The 25430-nt window shown below is 46.2% G+C and overlaps 1 long non-coding RNA gene across 2 annotated transcripts in view; it reads left to right on the top strand.

Annotated features, from left to right (window-relative positions):
• Positions 1-1583: 1583 nt before the first annotated feature.
• The window catches only part of LOC148004754 (uncharacterized), a 29479-nt gene continuing 5632 nt past the window's right edge, over positions 1584-25430 (top strand). The window contains exons 1-2 of one of the 2 annotated variants that reach the window (XR_015625457.1): positions 1584-2000; positions 9219-9793. This is a non-coding gene — a long non-coding RNA (uncharacterized LOC148004754). Of the gene's footprint in view, positions 2001-8598; positions 8738-9218; positions 9794-25430 lie in introns of those variants that run through there. The other variant, XR_015625456.1, reaches the window with a different exon arrangement.

The following is a 25430-nucleotide window of genomic DNA, read 5'->3' as shown; positions in this document are numbered from 1 at the left end:
AGATATATCTCGTTTTAAATAGATATGCTCAACTTATGTGTAACACATAATTGTTTTAGGATAAATTTACGATTTCTCAGTAAGTGTTGGTTTGTGTGGTTGCTCTATACACCTGTGTACCCGGGATCACGCAGCTACTCCTCAGGCGGAAAGGTCACAAGAGGAACAGGTTTTAAGACGTTCTGCTCTAAATGGTGTCTTTGAATGAGCAAAAGACTTTCATTTTAGTAAAACTCAGCAGACTGATTCTGTACATGACTCCTGGTATATTCTGTCAGGACTCGGCATGGTAGGAGTGTTACACTTAATAGGAAAAAATGCCAGTGAAGGTTAGTGTCAAGCAGTGCAAACCTGGGGTTAGCATAGTCACAGCTATCAAGGCTCTGTCTGTCGCTCTCCAATGGTTAAAGCGCTTCTGAAAAATCAACTAAAAGTAAGTAGAAAGATTCTTGTAACTGGAGGTGGGGCCTGATAGCAGGGAATTAAAAACAAATTAAAATTCAAACATGCCTGGTATCCTGAAGAGTAATTTTAACATTACCTTTTTTTTAACCGATTAAAAATATTTAAAAATATTACGTGTATGAGTTCTGTGCCTGCAGATAGTATGTGTACCACATGTGTGCGTGGTACAGAGCCCCTGAAACTGAAGTCACAGGTGGTGGTGAGCCGGCTTGTGAGTGCTGGGAACTCAACTTGCAAGAAAACTACTAGACCTTAACAGCTGAGCCCCCCCAACACACACACCCAGCTTCTTCATTATGTGCATGCTTGTGCCTATGTGGGGCATGTGTAAGCCAGTGCAGTGCCTGTGGAGTCCAGCGGGGGTGGGGGGAGTAGGGGGTGAGGGATAGGAGTGGGGGATAGGGAGGTGGGGATTGTAGGTGGGGGGGTGGGGAGGTGGGGAGTGGGGAGTAGGGTGTGTGTGTGTCAGATCACATGAGTCTAGAGCTGCACTAAGCTGCTGCCCAGTAGGGATGCTGAAAACTGAACTTGGGTACAAGAGCAGAGTATGCTCTTAACCTCTGAGCCAGCCCTCCAGCTCCCTGACTTTTTAAAGGAGAGCTTTAAGACGGTCAGATCCAAACAACCATGCTCACATCCAAGCCTCAAGCCCCCTGTGACAGAATCGAAATGTTCTGCTCTAGTGCCGAGTGGTGACGTTTCTAAAGTTTATTTTTTTTATTTGAAACTCTCACAAAAGGTATTAAAGAAATTAAAGAATATAGTATAAAGAATTTAGTTTTAAATCCATTTGAGAGTGAGTCACCAGCCTCATGCCTCATGCCCTGAGCACTGAGGAAAGGTGGTCTGCCAGATGATGTGACCTCTCTGCCCTCAGACCCCTTAATGTCCCTGGCTGTCCTGGTAATGTCCTATACAGCGAGAGACCTAGTTCAGAACTGACAGCCATTCCGTTGTTGTGACTCTTTGTCTCATTTAGTTTGCAAGCATGCTCCAGTCTCCCCTTGACACTTCTGAACATCAAGGAGTGGTCGGCCATTCTGTGGAGTAACCCTTATTTCCAGCTCCCCTGGGGTTTTCTTACTGTCGAACTGTGACAGTTTATGGATGGTTTCATGGGAGCATCACAGGTCTTAGGCTGAATTCTCCTCATTGGGTCGTCGGTTCTCAAGTGGTCTTACATTGTTCTACTGCTGAGGACACGTGATTTGAATACTGAAGCCGCCATCCACCAAGGTAAAACTGTGGCCTTCTCCGAAATCAATGGATGCTTCTTAGGAAGTAATTTGTAACAAGGCAGACACTTGGTTCAAATAAGCATTGTATTCATCAGCTTGTCTGTAAGGATTCATGGCTCCCCGGTTTATTTATTTTATATTTTTCTCAATGAGTTATCATCTGTTACTTCCATTAAAAAATTCCCATCTCAGGCCTGCCTTCCCCACATGCTTGTGCCATGGGTCTGCACCCGTCAAGGAGCAGAGGAGTGCGGCTAGAGCCAGCGGAACCCATCTGCAGTTTTGTCCAACATCCAGGTGAGTCAGAGGCTCTTCAGGATTTGTGAAGAAGCCCTGCCCCTTACTGAGTGACCTCAGCAGCTATGGGGGGGTCCCAGCCTGTGCAGCTGACTGCAGAGGAGGATGGGAGCTGAGATTAGCCTCCTTCCTTGAGTTTCAGAACAGTTCTTCCAGTCTCTCATTGCCTAGAATTTAGTCACATGATTAATGCAGGGAATCTAGGTCCGCTCTGTTAGTGGAGGGGTTCGAGAAGAGTTCACTCTGTAGCCCAGGCTGGCCTAGAGCTCACTAAATAGCTTAGGCTGGCTTTGAACTTCTAGTGATCCTCCTGCCTCAGCCAAATTTGGGATTGCGGGCCTGAGAACTTGGTGGCAATCTGGTTTCTTAGTGGGGCTCATTGCCCTGTGGTCTGTCTCTATGGACAACATAGGTGATAGCTACTGATACTTTACAAGTGTCCCTGTCCTTTGGCTTTATTTGGTGGTGGTCCATGTATCTCCTCGGCACACTGGCAAATTGCTGGTAGCAGCAGCCAGCTCCAGGCAAGGAGAACATCAAGGAGAAAGATCCCTGATCAGGTGTCCCTTCTATGCAACCACAACTCCTACCTGGCGCCATCGTGAAGCTAGGGCAAGAATTCAAAGAACAGCATGATGGGATCAACAGCTTGGAAGCACAGTGGAGTGTCAGAGTTCAGAGTCAAGTCCCGGCACCAGCCACTGCTATCCTGTAGGGTTATAGGAAGTTGTTGCCTCTACAATTCTCAGTGCCAGGCAACCATGTAGAGTGACCTTCCCAGGTTGTCACCAAGACATAATGGAAATTGACAATTATACCAAATTTGACAGTCCCATTGAGCATCAACTCCTCAGTAGAGCAGGGCCCTGAGCAGGGGCAGACTCTCCTCCAGGAGCTGACAGCCAGATCTATGTTGGACTTGGGCCAGGGACCTGATCTGCAGGAAGTGTGACAACCATGACTCTAAGTGCTGTCAGCCTAACACTCTAAGCCCAGTGTTTCACCAGCTTAGCAAAGAGCAGAGGCTGTTTCTGCTGTGCACCTCTGTGAGGCCAGCTCCCAAGGCTCTCCTGATTCACCATGGCTTTATGAGTCCATCTTTGATTTGCTATTGTTTTGTGGATGCATCTTTCCTTGCCTGAGATGGCCTCTGCTTCTTGACTAATCATTTTTATTTTTAGAACAGAAAAACAAACCAACCCAAACCAAAAACCCACAAACAAACTGCCACGATGTTTAAAGCATTCACCCTTGTTTGCATGCTCTCTGAGATAAAAGCCTGCAGCCAGTATGGTCACACAGAACACAGCATTGTGTTGTCTCAGACAAACATCCGGGTAATCTGGCCACTTTTACTGGTTTGCCCGAGTACCCAGGGGATCTTGAAAGACCAGTTCTTGCTGTGTTCATTTCCTCCTTGACTTAGCATTGAACTTTAGAATGCTAATGTGTTTGCCAAAGGCTTCTAGAAATATGTAAGATATACGGAGAATTCTTCTTCTTCTTCAGATCCAGGACTCTATGACATCAGAGTAAGCACTTAGAGAATGCCAAGAGTGTGTGCATGTTTGTGTCTGTTTAGTCAGAATGGAGACGAAATGCTCCACCCTGGCCCACTTGAGCTTCTCTGCCTCTTGACAGCTTGGCTGACGCTGTTGGCACCAAACCCCCTACCTTTTCCACTCTAGCTGAGGCCAAGATGTGGTGCTAGAGGCCATCTTGGATCCCGTTAGTGCCTGTGCACCTGTGTGCCCCCAGCACACCTCACTTAGGGCATTGCTTATCTTGGCGCCTTGCCTGATGGCACTCAAGGGTGTGGTAAATGAGGTCTTGTTGGTTTCCTCAGTGGCTCCTCATCTATACTGTCTCTGCCGTGGACTCTGACAACTGCGTCTGGGGTCTGGATCCCTCTTCTCTTTAGGAAAATTTCCCCAACTTCAAGAGAACCTAGTGGATTTGATAAGTCACAGTGCCTGGCCATTCTCTGGGGGTGACAGTGTGACCCATCCAGGTGATGTTAGTCCTGTATCCCTCTGGGAGGTGTGAAGCCACCTGGAGAGTTTGATGTCATCCTGATGGCAGCCTCTCCCCTGCTTGTCCCAGCCAAGCTTCAAGGTCCATCCATTCTAGACTTCTTGACCTCTTTGTCCTGTTTGCCTCCCATCCCTCTGGGCCCAGGGACTGACATTTCTCTCCTGAACATCTGTATAGTCTCCAGTGTTCAGTGTCCTATGGCTAGAGTTAAGGGACAAGTGTGATTCTGTCACCCTTTGGCTTCCGTGACTTAGGGGAAAGGCAAGAGTCCTCACAAGCCCTGTGGACTGCTCTCTCCACTCCTCCCTACTTTCTTCTTTCCTCTTCTTTCTGCTTTCTTCTGGTTCTTTCTGCTCAAGCCCTTTGCAGCTCCAGGCCACAGTTGCTGCTTTATCTACAAGTAAACCTTCAAGCAGAAAACCTTCCTCAGCTTTTTGCCCGGAGACTATTTTTGATATCAGTTCTAATTTCCCTGACCCCTATGTCCAGTCTGCCACAGATCAGTTCATAGTGGCTGGCCAATTGACTTATAATTATGAACTCTAAGGCTGGGTGTATGTCTACTTTTCTCTTGCTGTGACAAAACACCATGACCAAGTAAACTATAAAACAAAGCATTTAGTTGGGCTTCCCGTTTTGGAAAGTTAGAGACCATGATGGTGGACAATAGGCCTTCCATCAGGAACAGCTGAGCGCTCACATCTTGAGCCACTAAGTAGAAAGCAGAGAGTGCACACTCGGAATGGTTGAGTCTTTTGAAACCACGAAACCTGTCCCCATGACACAACTCCTTCAACAAGGCCACACCTTCTAATCCTTCCCAAACAGTTCTATCACTGGGGACCAAGTATTCAAACTTAAGAACCTATGGGGGCCATTCTCATTCAAACTACCACACAGTATCACTTTTGTTAATATTTGTTGAATGTGCTGGAGAGATGATGGATCAGCTGTTGAAAACTAGGCTCACAATCAAAAGTATAAAATATATGTTAATGGACACTGAATGCTTTGGTCTAAGCATCCGACACAGGCCTGGCTAACAGAGGCTTTCCATCATTTCCCAGATTTAAGGTGTGAGGAATCCTTCCACCTGCACTGGTACAGGTGTCTACCTGCCATGCCTTCTGTAATTACCCTCTGCACAGTGAATCCTGGACAGTGCAAACAGGGTCCTGTGGCATGAGGTCCCTCACTTTATGAGCATCTGTGGCTCTTCCTTCAATTCTCAAAGCTCTTATCCCCCAGCCCCCTCCACCCCCACGCACGAGGCTGTTCCTGGAGGTAAAAGCCTAGATATCTTTTGTCTGAACACCTGAGTTGGAGTTCTGTAAGCTGTGACATGAAACTCCTCAACTAAGGGAGTTAACAGCGATCTGGGTCTGGAGACTTGTGGCATTAGGTTAGGCCATGAACACAGCTGCAATTGCTGTCACTACAGGAGGGGGCCTTTTGTGTTTGCTACCTGCTCTAGGCGTTTGGGGTATGGGTAAAGGTTTTACCAGAATACACTCTTCACAATCGGTTCCACTTTCAGCCATCTGTGTGTTCATGCACCTAACATGCCCCGTGCACCCACTGTGAACAACATTCACACTACAGGGAACTCAGCGCTAACGAGAGTCAGGCCCCTTAAAAGGTCTACAGGATACTTCGTTGGGAAGTGTGAGGTGGACATAAACAGGACAGGGAGTGCTCAGAACCCCTGGTGCTAAAGGCAGAAAGGCTGGACACAGGTGGAGGCGGCAAGAGGACAGGTGCGTGGGCTTGGGGCAGAGATCCAAGCGCGACCTCTGGCTCCACTGCTCCCTCCGCTCAGCCCTTCTGGGTGTTTGCCACTGCAAACAATGCTAAGGACACCCCCGCGGGTTAAAGGGAAGATCCGTGTGGATAGGGTGCATAAGCTGTCCAGGAGACAGGCAGTCAACCAATTGAACTAAATGTTGTCATGTGCCCTGGGTGGTACTATGAGGGCGACCTGAGAGATCTTTCACCTAAAATCACACTCTCTTCCCCCTTGGAAGCCATCGTAGTTGAATGACCAACCTCTGGAATTGGTTTTAGGATTTCTGGAAGACCCATGTTGAAGGGCAATTGTACCACTTGGAGGTGGAGCCAGTACAGCGAGCCATTATCAAGAACTAGTCCAATCAGAATAGGCCTGGTGGCACCGGCCTGCCGTCCCAGTTCCTCAGTAGACAGGCACAAGGTGCACAAGTCAAAGGCCTGCTTGAATAACATATTGAGCCCTGTGTTAAAACAAGTAAAATTTAAAGATAGGTAGATAGAGAGAGAGATAGATGGACAGACAGACAGATAGATGGGTAGATAGGTAGGTAGGTAGGTAGGTAGAGGGCTGGAATGGCTGGGGAGGTGTCTCAAATATTGAGTGTTTACTGTGCATATATGAGGGCCTGAGTTTGGATCCCAGCACTAACGTGAAAGTCTGGGGTGCTGTGTGTGTGAAATTCCCATCCCTGGGAGAGCTGAAATGGAAGGATCCCTGGGGACTTCCTGGACAGCTGTTCTAGCCATTCACTGAGCTCAAGACCAGTCAAAGACCCTCTTCTCTATAGAAGAAGGTATCTGATGTCAAACTTTGTCCTACACACACACACACACACACACACACACACACACACACCACATATACATGGATACACATACACACACAGCCTAGAGACATGCTCAGTGCTACAGCATTTGCCCAGGCCCTGGGTATAATCCCCAATATTGAAAGAAAAGAAAACCCATCAGTTTAATTTATCAGCAAAGACTGGACTTGAAGAACTAGACACTGCTGTATCTGTGCGAAGTACTTTTTATTCCCACTTGACTGTGGACTACTGACCTAAGTAAGCTCTTGGTGGCTCCTCCTGACTCTCTTTCCCTCGGCAGTGTTTGGGCAAGGGCATTGCACACAAAGGACAACTTCTGGGCAAGAGGGAGTCAGAACCGAGGCGTGTTTGGCTGTTAGCCAGGGTCCATCCTGAGAGGAAGAACCGGAAGGAGAAGTGTTCTTTCCATTAGGAGCGAGATTCCTACAAAGCCTGAAGCAGTGTGAACGCTGAGCCGCTTGTAGTAGTCCACAGGGGGGCGCCATGTGCCAATCTGTCACCTATGAGATGGTGCTGCCTGCCAGGAGGCAGAAGTTCACAGAGACCAGTGTTGGTGCCGCTGCTTGCCGCAGAGGGAGCCCTGCCTGGCTTTCTGGTCCCTGCTCTCTCCTGATCTAAAAGTAAGGATCAGCCATCCAGCGGCATCAGGAACTCCCAGGAAGCTCTGACAACTGCCCACTCCTCAGGGCTGCCCCTGGGAGGACCTGGTCAGAAGGCCAGGACAGGGCAGAGCAGCTAGGGGTCTGATGGCGACAGTTCTATGGGGCTGTTATTTGCATAGGTTGTAACTCACCCATTAAAGTCACAGTTCGCTGGGGTTGCTGAGCAGACTCGTAGTTATATAAACACCACCCCAGCCAATTTCCGAACATTTTAGCATCCTTCAAAAAACCCTCCGGGCCTGTGTCCTCACTCCCCCAAACCCCACTCCCAGGCAACAGGGCTCTTATTTCTGAGACTGTAGCGTCACCTGCCCTGGAGACTCAGACACACAAAGTAATGAATTCAGTGCCCTTGCTTCTGGCTTGCCACCCTGTTTTGCAAGCTTTATCGCTGTGGCACATGTTTTAAACAAGAGAATTCTATTTCACTGTGTGGTCATCCATGCTTTGTTCATTGGGTTATTATTTGATGGTTTCAGGTTTTTCTGTGTTCTAACTTATTGTGAAGGATGCTGTTATGACTGTTCTTTTTGAGAATAATCATTTATTCTTTTTCTTTCTTTCTTTTTATTTATCCTTGTATGTGGGTGTGGAGGTCAGGGAACAACTTCGCAGAGATGTTCTTTCTTTCCAACTTTCTGTGGGTTCTAGGGATTGAACTGTGCTACCACTGAATGAGCTCACCAACCTTTCCTATACATGCTCTTATAGGGACAAGATTTATTTATTTATTGTATTTGTATGTAGTGTGCTTGTGTGTGCCTCTGTGTGTGTGTGTATGTGTGTATGTGTGTGTGTGTGTGTGTGTGTGTGTGTGTGTGTGTGTAAACCAAAGGTTGCCGCCCACTATCTTTCCCTGACCATCTTTATTTTTGAGACAGTCTCTCAGTGAGCCTGAAGCTACACTGGCTGGTGTGAGCTTTAGAGACCACCTCTCTGAACCCACAGTGCTGGGGTGACAGGAGTGTGTCACTATGCCTTGCTTTCAGGCTGGCTCCTGGGAACAGAGTTCAGAGCTTCAGGCTTGCAAGGCAGACACACTTTACTGACTGAGGATTGCCCCCAGTGCAGCAAGACTTTAAAGTCTTCTCCTGGATGAATGGCTTTCTTTTTTTCCTCTAATAGACATTTGGCAATGTAGGGAGAGTTTCTGGTTGTTCAGAAGCTGCTAGTGGCAAACCGGTTGAATCTGAGGAAGCTGCTAAATGTCCTTAAGTGCCACTCCTGTGAACATAGCTAACATGCCAAGGAGAGCGTTTCTACCTTAGGGGGCAGGCATTCCTCAGAGAGGGTTGGGAGACTCCATGGCTTCATTCCCTCTTCCTTCCTGGAACTGTATCCACATGATCTCAGACTTCTACAAGCCATCCTGGGCCGTGAGATGGAGCAGGGAGTACAGGCATCTACTGGTAGGCCTGACGATGTAAGTTCGATCCTCGGGGCCCCACATGGTGGAAGGAGAGAACGGATTCATGAAACTTAACCTCTGACTCCCACAGATGTGTACCCCAAATAAAAGAAAAGCTACCTTTACTTTCAAAACCTTTTTCAAAGAAGTGAGAGAGAGCCATTCCCATTTCATAGACCTCTCCAGGCTGAGGCTGGGCGTGCTAGAGCTTTCAAACACAGGGCCTGCCTAGCGCTGGGGACTCAGAAACCACTTGAGGAGCCTTTACATCTGCAAGCATGTCACGATCACCTGGAGGTGAGCGGCCAGCCAGCCAGATCCCTCACGTTGTCCCGGATGGCTCTTTCTCCTCAGTACTCGAAATCAACATCTCCAGGGTAGAGAATTACTCAAGACTGAGAGGGGAGGATGCTGCTGGGTCCAGGAATCGGGGTTGGTCCATTTACTCATCTGCTAATGCAGACACAAGCTTAGGCCATCCCTTCTCCCTTCACAGGAGAGCAGCAGTCCGTGAAATCTTTTGGACGAGAGGGTGAGAGCACTGAACATCCAAGTCGGTTGGTTGTGAATCTGTAGTTGGCTGCCCCTGGTGGTGGAACCTGAAGGGTGATGTTTATGCTGCAGCTTTCTCACCTGAAAATGGATCTATCAGTGACAGTCACTGCTGTCCCTGTGACTTGGCTGTGCAGGTCTGTACTCCCAACTACTTAGAAGGCTAAGGCAGGTAATACAGAGGTTCACTGTCAGGGCTAGTGAGATGCTCGGCAGATAAAAGCCCTTGCTGCTCAGCCTGATGACCTGAGTTTGAACCCCAGAATCCATGTCAAAAAGCCAAAGATGTTGGCATATTTTGGCATCTGTAATTCTAGTTCTCCTGCAGCAGGGTGGGAGGCAGAGACAAGGGAGTCGCTAGAAGTTCTGGGGCCATTTTGCCTGGAGTGTGCATCAACACAGAACAGGAGGGATCCTGTCTCCACAAGGCTGAAGGAGAGAGATGGCTCCAGAAATCTGTGCTCTGACTTCCACATGTCCACTCGTGACATCTGAATGCCTCCCTGGACACATGTTCTGGTAAGAATAAATAAAAGTTGCTTAAAGTCTAAGTTTAAAGTACATAGAAAGCTCAAGTCCAGTCTGAGTAACTTAGAGGAGCTCTTTCTCAAAAACACCAAGAGCTAGAGATGACTCAGTGGTTAAGAGCACCGGCTACTCTCACAGAGGACCAGGGTTAGATTGTAGCATCCACGGAGCAGCTCACAACAGCCTGTAACTCTAGTTTGAGGGAAATCACAAGCCATCTTCACAGTGGTGCAGACATAGAGGCAGGCAAAACACCCATACATACATACATACATACATACATACATACATACATACATACACACACACACACGCACGCACGCGCACACACACACACACGCACACACACACGCACACACACACGCACACACACACGCACACACACACGCACACACACATGCACACACACCTACCACTGGACTGTTTCAACCTGCCAGCTTCTAACAATGGCACAGAGATTCATATTTATTCATAAGTTTAGGCCTCATCACTAGGCTCTTCCCAAGTAGCTGTGTAACTTAAGCTGCTTATTGTACTCTGTGTCTGCCATGTGGCCCATTATCTCTCCCGTTCCTTCCTCCCTCCCTGTCTGGGTAGTGAATCCCTAGTGCCTAATTCTTTCCACAATCCATGTCCTTGTCTGGAAGTTCCACCTTCTCTTTCCTGTCCTGCCATTAGCTCTTTATTAAAGCCAATCAGAGAATGCCTTAAGCAGGTGAGGAAGGACAGAGACACATCTTCACACAGTGTACACCTTCACCCAACACATATACACAAACTGTAAAATAAAATATTTTATTTTAAAAAGCAAACAAATCCTTAAGGGCTGGGCTTATATCTCAGCAATAAAATGTTTGCTGGACTGGGGCAGAGTTCTGGGTTCAATCCCCAGTACAACAGGAAGCAGAAGTTAACCAGCTTGGTGGAGAGAGTGGAGGTTGTGTACGCCTAGGGCTGCCCAGCCGGCTATGGTCACAATGTCTTTGTTACTTATTTGGTGATGTTTTTTGTTTCTTAACACAGGAATAATCAATGTTAAAAACACGGAAATCTCAAAACTGAGACCTTTCTGAGTGGAGGGTCATTTCTTAGTGGTATGCCAATGTGATGTCTGTTGGTTCATTTGGAGGCAGTTTTGTGCCCAGTATTCGGGAAACAGTTTAACCCACTGTTAAATTCCATGATCTGGTATGAGGAAACAAAAATGAAGTCAGTGAAGGGCAAGAACCAAGGGTATGAGGAGGGCATGACAGAGTGCTTGGTAGACATTGCTAAGAAACTGACATTTGTTTGAGACCTAAAGAAAGTGAAGGATGGGGCAGGAGGGTGCGGTTGGAGCTCAGTGAGTAGAAAGCTTTCTGACGTTCACGAAGCCTTGGGTTTGAACCCCAGCACCATACAGACTGGAATAGTGAATCGGAAGCTCAAGGACATCCTTGGCTACACCGTGTATTTGGGGTATCCTCAGCTACATGAGACCCTACTTAAAACAAATTAGGTAAAGGATGGGTCATGTGGCCATCAAGGGAAAGAACATTCTGGTTGGAAACAGCAGGAGCTAAGGAGATCAGAAAAGCAAGAGGTCATTTGAGGCCTGAGACCGGGGCAGCAGCATGGCCTGCTTTAAGGGGAAAATGGGGCTGTGAGCAGAGCCAGTCTAGAGTCTGCTAATGCGGGTAAGGGAGACAGTGGGCAGATCAGTGTGGAAGGAGGAGGAAAAGCATTGCTCTCCGCACACACAAAGTCTGTGTTGTCAGATTTGACCCAGGGTGGGAGAGGCGGCAGAATCTAAGCTGTCCCCAAAGAAAACATCATAACATCCACAACCTGGTCAAGTCTGCCAACACCTTAAGCCATGTTCATGATCAAATGTATTTGATTTTAAGCACTGCTAATGTGACTGTGAATCGTTAATCTGCTTTGAGCTCTTGGCAGGTGATTGTGCTTCTAGCCACCAGCCAGAGTTCTCTGGATTCTTGAATGAAAGACACACAGACACAGACAGACACAGACACAGACAGACACACACAGACACACAGACACAGACACACACACGCTTATGCCATGACTAGCTCAATGGCTGGGCGCTTCTAAACCTTCCTGTGGCTAGCACACACTTCCCCCCTGAATTCCCAAGTTATGCTCCAAATCTATATCTAATCTTTGCCACCTGGTTTTCCTTCCGGACAGCCCTCCCATGGGCTGCTTTCCTACATTGCTGGATGATTTCTCTCCAGAAGTTCTTACATTTGACTGCTCTGCTTCCTCATCATGGCAATTCTGTTCCTTCCCTCCTCTGTGATTCTGCCTGGGAATCCTAGAAGACCCTCCTCTTTCACCCTGCCAACCACTGGCCACTAGCGTTTTACTGATCAATCAAAAACCAGTTGGAGACAGGGACCCTCAGTGTCTGGATGAGTAGATTCCCATGTGATTTTAGGAGCAGAATTAGGACAAAGCATTAGAACCAGTCCCCAACATCTAATGCTAAACTAATGAATAAAACCCTTCCCCAACACTTAAACAGCTGCAAAATAGCTAATGAATTAAGTTCTACAGTAGCTTGCCAGCTATGCAAATGTTACATTTTCTTTAACAAACTAAGCTATATCCTGATTACTCCTTTACACACTGACCATGGGACCACAGATCTCATATATTGCACACTAGACCCACCATGTTATTTTTGTGTGTCATACACATCATGGATATCAGTTGATAAGTATTCTGTAGACTAATTCTAAACTTAACACTACATATTAACACAATTGGCACAGCTTTGGACTCTGAGCCCAGAAGTTTCTGGGCAAAGTCACATCCATAGGGGTTGTGTGGTATCACTATCTGGGCAAATGGGGGTGTGCGGGCATTGGTGTGTGAAAGATGGCTACTATTGCTTGGGGTGATTCTGGATCAATCAGATAGTTTTGTTGGGGCACAAATTTTGAAGACACTGGTGCAGGGGTCGGGGTGCAGGCCTGGAGAGATGGCCCAAACGGCTAAGAGCACACACTGTTCTTTCAGAGGGCCCAGGTTCATTGCAGCACCCATGTGGTGGCTCACAACCTTGAGGAACTTCAGTTTCAGGGGATCTGATACCCTTTTCAAGACTTCAAGAAACCAGAATGTACATGAGCACATAAATGCACAGGTACATATAAAAATAAACAAGCAAACAAACAAATAAAAGACATAGGATTCCGGGAGAACGACTCCTTCCTTCCCCTCTCATCCCTCCTTCTCTACCCCACCCCCTCCCTCCCTTTCATATATATTTCATAGACAACAAGGAAGAACAAGTTGATGCCAAAGGGAAAGGTTTCATTTCTTGCTCTTCCAGAAGGTTGAGGTGGTTTACAGGTCTAATCTCCAAGTTCAAATTACTTTTTGCTGTTGGCTATAGGTCAGGATTTGGAGACACAGGGTTTTATAATTTCCACCCACCTTGCTGGCTAACTGGACTTAACTGGTTCTCGACTCTGACTCCATGACGGGATAATTCCATTTAGAGCAGTGTGAAAGCTGGGCTAGTGTGATGGCTGAGGGCTGAAGTGGCTATTAAGAGACTGAGAAACAAACTCTCGGATTGGACCCAAGTACAACAGGAACTGCCTGTTCCTTCTTCCCAGAGGGAGAGCTTTGTTGGAGTGGAGCCAATGGCCTTGACTCTGCTAACGTAAGGTGAGGGCCAGGCCTTCAAAGGTTTTTTTGTTTGTTTGTTTTCTTTTGTTTTCTTTTAATATTCAAAGTTGCTGACTGTCTTAGTCAGGGTTTCCATTCCTGCACAAAACATCAGGACCAAGAAGCAGTTGGGGAGGAAAGGGTTTATTCAGCTTACACTTCCACATTGCTGTTCATCTCCAAAGGAAGTCAGGCCTGGAACTCGAGCAGGTCAGGAAGCAGGAGTTGATGCAGAGGCCATGGAGGGATGTTACTTACTGGCTCCTTTCCCCTGGCTTGCTCAGCTTGACCTCTTATAGAACCCAGCCCAGGGATGGCTCCACCCACAATGAGCTGGGTCCTCCTCCTTGATCACTAGTTGAGAAAATGCCTTACAGCTGGATCTCAAGGAGGCGTTTTCTCAACTGAGGCTCCACTCTCTGTGATAACTCTACCTTGTGTCAAGTTGACACAAAACCAGCCAGTATACCGACATCAAAATCTAGTCATACGTCACTTATTCAGGAAGGAGGGGTGGTCAGTTACTGTTGTACTTTGTGCTCAATTCATGATTTTGTTCTTTGGTCTCTTAGTAGTCACCTCAGCCCTGGAGTATCTGTCATAGTAGCACATTGTTCTAAATTTATTCATTATGGCCACAAAGGCCAAGAGTGAGTCACAGGGCCAAAGAAGCCCTGAGACACTTCCTGTGTGGCGGTGAGAGCATACACAAGAGTTAACAGAGTAATCAGATTAAGAAAGGCCACGTGGAGTTTACTAGCATGCACTTCTACAGTTGTATTATTAGATTTTATTTTTAACATCTGTGATGGTTTGAATATGCTTGGCCCAGGAAGTGGTACTATTAGGAAGTGTGGTCTTGGTGGAGTAGGTGTGCCCTTGTTAGGGGAAGTGTGTTACTGTGGGGTAGGCAATGAGACTCTCCTCCTAATCACGTGGGAACCAGTCAATCTTCTTCTAGAGGCCTTCAGATGAAGATGTAGAACTCTCAGCTCCTCCTGCACCATGCCTGCCTGGATGCTGCCATGTTCCCCTTGATGATAATGGACTGAACCTCTGAACCTGTAAGTCAGCCCCAATTAAATGTTTTCCTTATAAGAGTTGCCTTGGTCATGGTGTCTGTTCACAGCAGTAAAACCCTAAGACAGAAGTTGGTACCAAGGACTGGGGTATCCCTGTGATAGGCCTGACCATGCTTTTGTTCGGAAGAATGTGGATTTTGGAACTTTGGGCTTGGAAAGCAATGGTATGCTTTAAGTGGGGCTTAGTGGGCCATCCTATTAGGAATATGGAAGACTTTGTTGCTGAGAGTGATTTGAACTGTTCAGACATGGCCCAAGAGGTTTCAGTGGTGAAGGATTTCAGTATGTGGCCTAGAGACTGTTTTTGTGTGTTTTGGTGAAGAATGTGGCTGGTTTTTGCCCTTGTCTGAAGAGTCTACCTGAGGCTAAAGTAAAGAGATTTACATTAATTGCATTGACAAAGTAATTCTCAAAAGAGCCCAGCAGAGACTTTTTCTCTGGCTTAGTCTCATGCAGGGTATTCTGATCAAGCATGGCAAGCTGACAAAGAAAAAAAAATTCAAATCAGTGGTTCAAGTGATAATAAAGGGGCACCAGGAATTGAATGCAGCTGGATCCTGTGTTTGAGGAGATAAAGAGATTAAGAGAGTGGTGATCTCAGGGCAAGATCCCATCCAGCTATGCATATTATTTATGTTTTCAGTTGAACAAGGAATAGTTTAGGCTTTTAATCTGGAATGAAATTCAATCCACAAATGGAAGGCATACTTGTAATCCAGATCCCAGGCTGGAAGACACAGGTTTTTGATGCAGACCTTCTTCCTTCCCTCCTTCCTTCCTTCCTTTTTTCTTTCCTTTCTTTTTCTTTCTTTCTCTTCCTTCCTTCCTTCCTTTCCTTTCCTTTTCTCTCTTTCTTCCTTCCTTTCTTTCTTTTTTTTGGTTCCACGGGAGAGGTTTAATGAGAAAAGAGGAAAGGAGGCTGGCCATGGGCATGTGGGGGAAGGGGGAATGAGGAGAGAATGGACAGGGACAGAAGGGAAGAGCAGAGAACAAGGAGAGAGCAAGAGAGCAAGAGGTTGATGCAGACCTCGAGGAACAATGGCCATGAAAGCTTAGGTCCAAGCATGGTGGTATACACCTTAAGTTCCAGGAGACAGAGGCAAACAAATCTCTGAGTTCATGAACAGCCTGGTATAGAGCAAGTTCCACATAGAGAAAAGCTTAAGTCCAGGTGTGGTGGTATATACCTTTGATCCCAGCATTCAAGAGACAGAGCCATGCAGATCTCTAAGTCCAAGGTCAATCTGCAGAGCAAATTCCAGGATAGCCAAGTTTAGGCAGTGAAGGAGTTGGAAAACAGAAAGCTGGTGATAATGTAATAGAACAAGGGGCCATGTTCCAGCTTCTGAAAGCAGCAGAACTCAACAGCTTCAGTCATGTGGCTCTGGCTTTATAGTCAAGAGGAGAAGGAGACTACTGAGACCGTTGATGCTGGTTAGCTGGAGCTAAGAAATTACTGGTGATTAAGAAGAGACCAAGATCACTGAGGTGAAATCTGGAAAGTGTTTTCTGAGAGCACAAAGAATCTGTGATCTAGAGATAGCAAAGATTGTACCTGTGCTATAGTTGTACTTGGTAATGTGTAAGAGTCACCCAGGTGGTACTGGTTTTGAAGGCATGAAGGGGTCATGAAGAGCAGCTGAGGCTCAGCACTGTGAGAGGCCATGGAAGGCCATTGGTGAAGGTGCAGCCTCAGTTGTAATTGATGGCACAGGACTGAAGGGGTCAGGAAAAGGATTTGAGGCTTGGCACCAGAACCTATGAGAGGCTAATTGGTGAAGCCTAGTTGCAGGGGAAGACCCCGGTATATTGGAGATGCCAGTATGGTGGGATGATCCTCAAGAACAGCAGCAGCAGTGAAATGTAGTCAACCAGAGCCTAGAGTGCTACAGAGGGCAGAGCTGGTGATGCAAGCCCTTTGAAAGGAGCTCAGGAAATCATGTGTGGATCCCAGACATTGGAACGAGAAGTGAGATGCCAAATCTTTTAAGTTAATACTCCATTTTAGAGAACCTAAGTTTATATTCCAGTAAACTAACAGGCTAGTAACTAGCATTAGTTTCCAAGTTGCCTCCAAACAAAACCTGAGCCTGGCTCCAGTCTCTAGGCTAATCCCAAACAAGACCAGCATTTCCGGGTTACACCCTCAACAAGACCAGTGTCTCCAGGTTATTCCCCCAACAAACCTGCACCCCCAGGTTACAAGCCCACCCCCTACCTAACAACCACCAATGCAGAGGGGAGCAGAAATAAAGTTTATGATATGACTCCCAGCACCAGCCAAATATGTTAAAGGCCACAGTAGCTTTCCAATTATATGCTTGCACTAGTAGTCCCTTGCTGCTTACTATAAAGCCTAGCCCCCAGTAGACATTTGGGGCTCTCCCCCAAAAAATATCCTGTGTGACAGTGGTGTGTTGGGGAGGGGCAGCTCTTGCTGTGAGTTGCATCAGATTGGTTCCTGTCTGTGTTTTGGGGACTACTAACATTTCCCTGGCACTACATTTTGGTGCATTGGCCGGGAAGTTCCCCATGACACACAGGACTACTAATCAGGAGAGTCTTGAACCTAGAAAAACAAATCTAGGTATTTGTGTTTTTATGTTTGTAACAATGTGTTAAACTCCTTGTTTTTTCCCTAAGCACTAACTTTGAGTTTTCTTTGTGAGATCAGCAGAGTGGAAAAGAAGCAAGCTTGTGTAGAAATAAATGTAACTCTTCCAGCCATGCTGAGATGATTTATTTATGTGGAACCTAGTGGCTGTGGTGCCATGGTAATTCTTCTGGGTTTGAGCCACACTGAGGAATCTTTGTGTCAGAAGTTTTCTATGTGGTCTGAGCAGGTGAGTACTTGCCCAGTAGCACAAAAGCTTGTGATTTGTGTGGTGGCTAATTTGTCTGAATGTTAGAAACTTTCTGTGAGATCTACAGAGCATAACAAAAACTTGTGTAAAGACAAATGACTTATGTTGCCATGGTGATTTTTCCAGGTCTGAGTAAACATGCCTACAGTACTGAGTGTTCTGTGCGTGATTACCAATTTCTGGTTGGTTCATGTTACTGCCAGGTGTATCCTTTTCTTCCAGGTCTGAGTGGTGCCACATCGTCTTCTGTGAGCGCCTCCTTCTTGTTCATTCTTGTTATTACAATCTGTATCTTTTTCTGGATTTGGTTGGTTTTTGTTTCTGGTTGTGTCCTTTTCTGTTCACTGAGTCTAAATGGTGCCACATCTTTCTGGGAACAAGGCCTTGAATTTGTTCTGTTGCCAATTTGTCATTAGAAAAGTCATGTCTGGGAGCTGTGGGAACAGTGAGGTCAGGAGATGTCCTGAGCCAGTTTGGGTGGGTGTGACTCAGGGGAGCCAAGAGATACTCACTAATCTGGTTCTTTTCTTCTATGTGTATGCACCACTTTCTGGTTGTTTCTTGTTTCTGCCTGATAGAGAGAAAAGGTTGGACTTGTGTTTTGGGTGGCACAGAGAGGTCTTTTGCATAAGTGCCACTTTCTGGTTGTTTCTTGTTTCTGCTGGATGGATAGAGATTTTATTTGTGTTTCTGTGTGTTGTATTTGTGTTTCTCATTACAAGATGACTTTGATGAAGTAATTTTGATGAGATGACTTTGACAGATGATTTTAAAGAGGTGACTTTGATGGAGTGACTTTGATTTTGACAGATGTATTAACATGAGACAGGCTATGTCTACCACATTCTACAGGTTCCCTGCACTACAGAAGAGGCCAGAAAGCAGGTTTTTGGCCCCACAGGGGATCCTACCAGTAATCAAGCAGTTATTGATGCTTGCTTCCCCCTGACTGACCCAGATTGGAACTTTAACATCATTGAAGGTAAGAGGAGGCTCTTGGTCTACCATCAGGTTCTGCTGGCAGGTCTCAAGGTGGCCACAGGATGGCCCACAAATTTGGCTAGAGTATATGACATTAGGCAAGGAGAAAATGAAAGCCCTGCAGCTTTTTTAGAGAGGCTCCCATCTGTGTTTTGGGGACCAACACATTTTCCTGGCACTATAGAAGCTGTAATGTTGAAGTTGCCTTGGAGACTCCAAAATGTTTGAAATGCCAGAGCCATGGTATACTTGTTGAGGAAAGCTGCTAACAGGGAGTGGAACCAGCCCAGGGGAGTTGTGATGCAGTCAATGAAAGTGAAAGGAGTTGGGCATCAGACACGGAGGTTCAGACTTTGGAGTTTGCCCAGCTGGTTTCCTGTCTTGCTTTGGTCTGGTATTGCTTCACTATGACATTTTGGAATGGTAACATTTATCCTGTGATGTTGGAAGTGTTTGGGCTGCTTTTGATTTTGATTTTATAGGGGATTGCAGTTAAGAGATTGCATGAATAGACTATGGGGGCTTTGGAAGTTGGACTAAATGTATTTTTTATTATGCTATGCATAGGTATGGCCCCCATAGACTCATGTTTGAACAAGTCTATGGGGGCCAGGGAGTGCAATGTGGTGGTTTGAATATGTTAGGCCCAGGAAGTGATACTATTAGGAGCTGTGGCCTTGTTGGAGTAGGTGTGGCCTTGTTGGAGGAAGTGTGCCATTGTGGGGATAAGCAGTGAGACCCTCCTCCTAACCAGATGGGAGCCAGTCTTCTCCTAGCAGCTTTCAGATAAAGATGTAGAACTCTCAGTTCCTCCAGCACCATGCCTACCTGGATGCTGCCTTGTTCCCCTTGATGATAATGGACTCTGAACCTGTAAGCCAGCCCCAATTAAACATTGTTCTTACAAGAGTTGCCTTGGTCATGGTGTCTGTTCACAGCAGTATAACCCTAAGACGATGTCTTACTATCTTTAGCTTATAAACATATCATAAATCCATGTATTTGAAAGAATACGGCAACTCTGAGTGTGTATGGTTCAGCACAATCATTGGTACATATTCCTGTAGTCAAGGAGACAATGCCATTATGGAGATAATGAAAGAGAGAGGCTCAGGGATGGTAAGTGTGCTACACAGCATCCTCCAGCTGAGAACAAGTTCATGAATTGTATTTCTAAATCTTCCAAATATTCTCCTCCACTAAAGCCGCGTGACCTTCTGTGAGAGTCTAGAAGCACAATGTGAATGCTCGTTTTTACTGTCCGTGCCTCATGTGACTCAGGACAGTGGTACTACAAACACCTTTCTACAATAGAGAATCTTCCTCTTTTTGCTATGCAGGTCCCAGAGTTTGAAAAGATTCCAGGTGCAGGCAGGGTTGCTGGAAATGGGGGATCTTGCTGAGTGTCAGAACCAGCCAAACCTTCCTACATCCTTTTAACTGAACTTGGAACTCTCTTTAAAGCCTTGGGATACCCAGGACCAGGGCTGACATCCACCATTTTCACTTACCTGCAAGTATTGGGGAGGACCACCTTGTTGGCAGTGGCTCCCCAGGCTCTGGGTACCACAGTGTGTCATAGAGATCTCTGTCTCTTGGAGCTTACACTCTGGTGTGGACAACAGGCAGACAAGTATGCAAACCCAAAGATAGTGACAGCATGGCATTGTCTGGGTCATAGTCCACACTCTAGCTACTGGGGCTGGGGGAGGCAAGTACAGCACTGTGTGCTATCAAGGACATCATTTAACCTTTCCCGATCTCATCTCATCTACAAAATGAGGAAGTCAAATGTACAGCAGAATCACTCCTGTCTGACCTGTGAATTTTCCAAGATAATGACAGGAGGTTTGCTGGTTGTCTTAGTTATGATTTTATTGCTGTGAAGAGACACCATGACAAAGGCAACCCTATAAAGAAAAGCATTTACTTGGGGCTTTTAGAGATTCAGTCTATTATCATCATGGTGGGAAGCATGGTGGAGTCCAGGTACACATGGTGCTCTAGAAGGAGCTGAGTGATTTACATTTTGATCCAAAGGCAGCCAGAAGAAGGACCTCAATATGTAACGAGTGGAACTTGAGCATAGAAGCCCAGAGAGCCAACCTTCTTCTAACAAGGCTACACTTCCACCAAAAAGGACACACCTCTTAATACTGTCAGTCACTGGGCAAGGATAGTTACACCACCACACTGGTTATAGCAAAAGACAGAGAGGAGGACACCCCCATGTGGGAGAGTGGGGAGGACTCGCCTGTGGTGGACAATAGGGATGACTTACCTGTGGTGGAGAATGAGGAGGACTCTCATAAGGTGAAAACTGGGGAGACACTGATGTGGTGGATAGTGAGGACATTCTTGTAGCAGACAACGGGGAGGGCATCCTTGTGGTGGACAGTGAGGAGAACGTCCCTGTAGTGAACAGTGAGGAAAATGTCCCTTTGGTAGACAGTGAAGAGGATGCCCCAGTGGTGGATATGATGAGGACATCCCTCTGTTGGACAGTGGGGGGAACTACAGTTCAATGGACAGTGAGGGGGATAGCCCCATGGCAGATAGTGAGGAGGACGTCCCTGTGGTGGACAGTGAGGAGGACTCCCCTGTGGGAAGAGTGATGAGACCCATTCTGACAGTTTCCTTGAACCCACCTCTCCTCTAAAATAAAGCATTTTAGGGGTTGGGGATTTAGCTCAGTGGTAGAGCGCTTGCCTAGGAAGCGCAAGGCCCTGGGTTCGGTCCCAGCTCCGAAAAAAAGAACCAAAATAAAATAAAATAAAATAAAGCATTTTATGAGGAATGAGATGATGGTAGCAAATATGGCATTCTTAAATATGAATTCTTAAAGAATTAAGAATTCATTTATATAGTCAAGTGTGGTGTAGCATTTTTGTAATCTCAACCCTCATGAGACAGATGCAGGAGGATGGATAGTTGTTCTTGTCATTGAGATCTTTTTCAGATTTATTGTTTTTATGTTCACATCTAGTGCTGCTTTGCTCTCATATATGTATGCACCGCCTGATCTCAGATACCAGAAATGAGGCAGAACTTACTCCTGGAAGTGGAGTTACAAACAGTTTTAGCAGCCAAGTCGGTGCTAAGAACTAAAACTGGGTCTTCTGCAAGAAACAGGTGTAAGGGTCTAGTAGCAAGTCCTCAGTTGCCAAGGAATGCTGCAAAATTTACACCATGCAACAGACCTCGCTGGAGACATTCATCAGAGGTAGGAGGGATGTGAAAGGCCACCACTGAGCAGAGATAAGAGAGAGACAGAGCGGGCGACAGACAGCAGGTTGTGTCAGCCCAGACTTTATAAGGGCTATGGAGCATGTGCCCAAGGGATGTTGGGGACATCTCATTACTGACGATGTGCCACACTGGCATGTAGTGATGATGACTTCTGAAGGTGCGGTGACAGAACACCTGGGTCTAACATTCCGCCCTTTTGTTTATTTTAAAAGGGAAGGAAATGGGAAGGGGTGGTTGGTGAGGTATTTGTGAGGCCACCGTTCTCTTTAGACTGCTTCCTGTTGTCTAGTGACATTGGCATCTTTGAGCTGGAACGCTGGCTAAGGCATTGCCACTCAGGCTCTGAGGGACCCTGGGGTGGGGAAGCGCAGGCTGCATTGGAGCACTTTGCAGTCTCTGATGGATTGAAAACCTGCTGGAACAGATATATGTTAGAGAAATTAAGAAGTTAAGAAGTTTAGGGGATTTTTTTAGGTGTACATTTTTACTTTTAGACCTATGGTTCTGCTGGTTGGGGAAGAGGAGTCCCAAGATCAGTGTGAGCATGGGGTGAGACTCAAACCCTCAAGAATTGGGAGGTAGGGGCCATGCTGTTGATTGACAGTACTTGTGTGTGTGTGGAGTCCATTTGACCTTGAGAAGAGGATTTGAGTTGATTCCCTGAAGCTTATGAAGATTTTTTTTTTAAGTTTACAAAAGGATAAAAGTTTTAGATCTGTTAATAATACCACTGTTTGTACTCAGTTCTGAAATCCACATTATAGAAAGAGCAGTAGACTCATGCCTTTGAGGCATAGTAGAAGCTTGGAGACCCAAAAATTATTCTGAATTAAAAGCATGAACACTCTTTCTAGAGGGCTGGGTATATAGATTGGGCAAAGATGTTCTTAGCACAATGAGAAGCCACTTTAAGTCTATACTTAGAAAACAACCAAGGGAAATTTCAGCTCTTTAGCATGTATGCTATGCTATGCATAGTAGCATAGCATACTATGATGAGATAATAGCAACCCGTGCTTACCAGAGAAGGTTAATAGCTTATCAGAACCCCATTGGTTAAGGTTCAAATTCTGAACTTTTGAAGTTGTCTTAGTTAGGGTTTCATTGCTGTGAAGAGACATCATGACCAAGGAAACTCATAAAGTAATATTTAATTGGGACTGACTTACAGTTTCAGAGGGTCAGTCCATTATCATCAAGGCAGGAAGCATGGCAGTGTCTAGGTAGACATGGTGCTGAAGGAGTCGAGAGTTCTACAACTTGTTCCGAAGGCCTCCAGAAAGAGATGCTCTTCCACATTGGGTGGAGCTTGAGCGTTAGGAGACCTTAAAGCCCACCCCCATAGTGACGTACTTCCTCCAACAAAGCCACACCCACTCCAACAAGGCCACACCCACTCCAACAAGGCCACACCTATTCCAAAAGACCAGGGCTACTCCAAGAAGGCCACACCTCCTAATAGTACCACTTCCCATGAGCCAAGCAATTTCAAACCAGAAGTCTTCATGTAACAATAGCATAGAGAGGGGAAAGTTAGACATTTTTAATGTGCTTTAAATCATTTCATTAGACCTTTACAATCTACACACCTTACAATACTTTCTTATACCTTTATAACGTACACTTACATATGTTATAACACTTTTTAAAACCCTTACCCCCTATTTAAGCTTTCCTATCCTCAGACCTTACATAAACTTTACACTTTTTTTTACATCCAGTCATTTACCACGAGACACACATAGTTATTACTGAAAGAAGGCAGTGATTGTAAGGCAAGTTCCTTTATGTAAAATGAATTTGTAATTCTAGCCTGCCCATAGAGAAGACATACAATCCAGGTATTTTATTTACAAGTCGTAAGATTGGACAGGTTTAGACAGAGCTAAATCATTCCCCAGCTGTACAGTCCCTTGCTACCTGCTCATTCTCCTGGTCATTGTTCATGGTCCAGCTCCTCTCATCTTCCTCTAGCTCAGTCTCCTTTCCTTTTCTCCTCCCTCTACTTGTAACCCTCTTGGTGATCCCCAAGTCCCTCCCACCTTTCTCCTTCCACTGCCCAATCACAGGCTAGCCCTTTATTGATCAGTTAACTTGGGGAGTCAGGTTTACACAGCATCACTTGGTGTACATAAGGGGCAACTGCATCTTGAGAGTCAGTGTTTAGCATTAGAATATAAGCAGCATCAGACCATCACCACACCCAGTAGTGCTTTCCAGTGAGGAGAAAGCAGTCGAAGGCTTGGTTGATGCTGTTAAACTGTCAACGCTGGGAACTAGCCTTGTCCTCAGCACCATCAGAGCTGAGAAGGGTAAATTTCATCAGAGCAAGCAGGAAGTATGGACCAGGCGGCTCCCAAGTCTATTGAGAATGATGGAGACTTACTGGCTCCCTGGGCAGTGAGTTCCTAGGTTCCTCTGTGGAAATCTTGATTTCCTTGTGAGCAGAGCTCTCAGGATAGTTTTGACCACCAGGCCCAGAAGATCCAACAGACTTTCTGTGGAGTAGGAACCTGGGGACAGTCCTATCTTGTCTAGGCAAAGCAGAGCAATCAACTCCCCAGTGCCCTGCTTGTTCACAGTTTGGTCAGGGTGGTGAGTGAAACGAATGGCAGTTTCCCCTAGGGTCTGCTTTGCCTCGTTTAAAGCAAGCTCCAGATAAGTTCGGTGCTAATCATCCTCTTTGGGGAAGATGTCAGGGCTGCTGGCACTTTTCTCTAGTATGGGAAGCCTTTTCCTGCTCCTCCCTTTCTGCTCCAGGATTTAAGGCCAGCCTATACTTCTATACTTGCTGGGCAACCTGAGCTACATAAAGAGTCTCTCTCTCTCTCTCTCTCTCTCTCTCTCTCTCTCTCTCTCTCTCTCTCTCACACACACACACACACACACACACACACACACACACAGAATTACTGAGTATAAATTCCTCTGAACAATTTCAGTAAACAAAAACATCTTTACTAAGAAGTAAACCATCTTTGCTTCAACCCCAGTAGCCATTATTTTAATATCAGTAAAGAGAAACTTCTCTAGCTTCAGGGGAAGACATTTTGAAGGGAAATGAATCTGGCTAGGAGACAGGAGAGGTGAGAATGAAAGAGGAAGGACCCATCAAGTGTCCAGGAGTCAGAAAACACTGAATGAAGCAAGGTCCTGAGGTGGACAGTTCACATCCAAGAAGAGGAAGGCGGGAGGGGGCTGTGTGGAAGCCACAGGCAGAGAGCCCACTGTGTCTCCAGCTCCTCGGTATGGGTGCCAACCTCCCATAGACCACCTCAGGCTGCACAGCACTAGATACTAGGCCAGGCCATGAAGTATGTTCTCTAAATGCTTATTTAATAACAGGATATTAATTATTAACCATGCCCTGTCCCCTGTGAGTAAATTAGCATATCAATATTGCAGGTCCAATTATTTCCTGCTAGCTTTATGCAGAACCCAACAGAGAGAGCCTCCTCAGACTTTGTTTTCATAAAAAAATATGAGTCCACAGCCCAGGAGAAGGAGGAGGAGGAGGAGGAGGAGGAGCAGCAGCAGCAGCAGCAGCAGCAACAGCAGCAGCAGCCGCTAGATGACCACTGATTGAGAATATCACAAGGCTTGTGCTTGGTTCTGTTAAGAGAATGGGCACGGTTCCTCTAGCACCATTTGTACCTGCAGCCAGGGCAACCAAAAGAGTGCTTTGTGTTTCCAAGGGAGGATTCTATGCTCAGCCCAGTAGCCTACGACCATGTGTGCACATGCATGTAGACACATGCAAACCAGTTGCTC

Source organism: Rattus norvegicus, chromosome 7 (genome assembly GCF_021556685.1).
Source record: "Rattus norvegicus strain SHRSP/BbbUtx chromosome 7, alternate assembly SHRSP_T2T, whole genome shotgun sequence".
NCBI lineage: Eukaryota > Metazoa > Chordata > Mammalia > Rodentia > Muridae > Rattus > Rattus norvegicus.
Note: the sequence above shows the minus strand (reverse complement) of the source record. Positions and strands in the feature narration are given on the sequence as shown.